This window comes from Mirounga angustirostris, unplaced genomic scaffold (genome assembly GCF_029215605.1).
Source record: "Mirounga angustirostris isolate CCGP_5_RB_7025 unplaced genomic scaffold, mMirAng1.0.hap1 SCAF_11, whole genome shotgun sequence".
Lineage (NCBI taxonomy): Eukaryota > Metazoa > Chordata > Mammalia > Carnivora > Phocidae > Mirounga > Mirounga angustirostris.
Window position 1 is genome coordinate 95,092,946 of NW_026991719.1, and position 2,567 is coordinate 95,095,512.

Here is a 2,567-nt window from a genome sequence, read left to right on the forward strand (position 1 = left end):
CCACTGAACTGGGAGCCCAACATGGCTAGGACCTGGAGATCATGACCCGAGCCAAAGGCAGACATTCAACCATCTGAGCCCCCCAGGTGCCCCACTATAGCTAAGAGTCTGTTTCTTGGTTTCTCTCTCTCTCTCTTTTTCTCTTTGCTCATTTTTTTGTTTGTTTCTTAAATTCCAGTTAAGAGTGAAATCATATGGTTCTTGTCTTTCTCTGACTGACTTATCTCACTTAGCATTATACTTTCTAGCCCTGTCCATGTTGCTTAAAATAGCAAGATTTCATTCCTTTTTATGGCTCAATAATATTCTATTATATATATACACCACATCTTCTTTATTCATTCATCTATTGATGGATACTTGGGCTGCTTCCATAGTTTTGCTATTGTAAAAAATGCTGCAATAAACATAGGGATGCATGTATCCCTTTTAATTAGTGTTTTTGTATTTTGGGGGTAAATTCCAAGTAGTGCCATTACTGGATCATAGGGTAGTTCTATTTTTAATTTTTTGAGGAACCTCCATACTGTTTTCCACAGTGGCTGCACCAGTTTGCATTCCCACCAACACTGCATGAGGGTTCCTTTTTCTCCACATCTTCGACAACACTTATTGTTTCCTGTGTTTTTGATTTTAGCCATTCTGACAGGGGTGAGGTGATATCTCATCGTAGTTTTGATTTGCATTTCCCCAATGATGAGCGATGTTGAGCATCTTTTCATGTGTCTGCTGGCCACCTGTATGTCTTCTTTGGAGAAATGTCTGTTTGGGTCTTCTACCCATTTTTTAATTGGAGTATTTGGGGGGTTGTCAAGTTGTATCAGTTCTTTATATATTTTAGATACTAACCCTTTATCAGATATGTCATTTGCAAATATTTTCTTCCATTCGGTAGGTTGCCTTTTAGTTTTGTTGATTGTTTCCTTCATCGTTCAGAAACTTTTTATTTTGATGTAGTCCCAATAGTTTATTTTTGTTTTTATTTTCCTTGCCTCAGGAGACATATCTAGAAAAATGTTGCTACGGCCAATGTCAGAGAAATTACTGCCTGTGCTCTCTGCTAGGATTTTTATAGTTTCAGGACTCACATTTAGCTCTTTAATCCATTTTAAATTTATTTTTGTGTATGGTGAAACAAAGTGGTCCAGTTTTATTCTTTTGCATGTGGTTGTCTTGTTTTCCCAACACCATTTGTTGAAGAGACTGCCTTTTGCCCATTCTTCCTTTGTCTAAGATTAATTGACCATATAAATATGGGTTTATTTCTAGGTTTTTTGTCCTAGTCCATTGATCTATGTGTCTATTTTTATGCCAGTACCATACTGTTTTAATTATTACCACTTTGTAATATAACTTGAAAAATGGGACTGTGATGCCTCCAGTTTTGTTTTTCTTTTTCAAGACTGCTTTGGCTATTTGAGGTCTTTTGTGGTTCCCTACAAGTTTTAGGATTGTTTGTTCTAGTTCTCTGAAAAATACTGCTAGTATTTTGATAGGGATTATATTAAATATGCAGATTTCTTTGGGTAGTACAGACATTTTAATAATATTTTTTCTTCCAATCCATGAGCATGGAATATTTTTCCATTTCTTCATGTTGTCTTGAATTTCTTTCATCAGTGTTTCATACTTTTTAGAGTACAGGTCTTTCACCTTTTTGTCAAGATTATTCTTGAATATTTTATTGTGCTTTTTTAACAACTGATAATCAATTTATTAAAAAGGCTGATTTAAGCATCTGCAGTGGTGACCTCAATCTCGACTCCTGGCTCAATACCGATGGAAGTAATCTGCTTAACAATCTCAGAAGGAAAGTGCAAATCAATGAGTCACTTGTGGATCCTCATCTGAAAATGATCCCAAGTCTTAGAACCTTCACCACAAGTTTTTCTTGTAGTGATTCTCAGAGTCTTGGTAGGCGTCCAAACTGGTGCTTTCACTTTGAGATTCTTTTCCTTTGCCCCTCCGATCAAGTCAGCACATACCTTCCCCAAAGATTTTCTGTTGCAGCTGGTTAGAGTAATTCTAATTCAGTGAATCACCATCTCTGGTTCCCTGGGTGTCTTCCCAGTGTCTCTAAAAGCCATGGTTGTGGCACAGTTTCCTGACCGACTTGTTCCTCAGTGAGAGCAAACAGCGGTGAGTCAAGAGCAAGAGTGAGGCATCCAGAGCTCTGCTATAGCTGTGACCATGTCTTCCTCAAAGAGCTGAATATTTTATTGGTTTTTTTTAAAGATTTTATTTATTTAATTGACAGAGAGAGACACAACAAGAGAGGGAACACAAGCAGGGTGAGTGGGAGAGGGAGAAGCAGGCTTCCTGCTGAGCAGGGTGACCGATGCGGGGCTCAATCCCAAGACCCTGGGATCATGACCTGAGCCAAAGGCAGATGCCTAATGACTGAGCCACCCTGGTGCCCCAATATTTTATTATTTTTGGTGCAATTGTAAATGAAATTGTTTTCTTAATTTCACTTCCTGCCGCTTCATTATTAGTGTATAGGAATGCAACAGATTTCTGTACATTGGTTTTGTATCCTGTGACTTTACTGAATTCATTTATCATTT

At 37.8% G+C, this 2,567-nt stretch overlaps 1 pseudogene; it reads right to left on the bottom strand.

Annotated features, from left to right (window-relative positions):
• Positions 1 to 1,730: 1,730 nt before the first annotated feature.
• On the bottom strand, positions 1,731 to 2,087 carry LOC129045367 (small ribosomal subunit protein uS10-like; annotated as a pseudogene).
• Between the last annotated feature and the right edge of the window lie 480 nt (positions 2,088 to 2,567).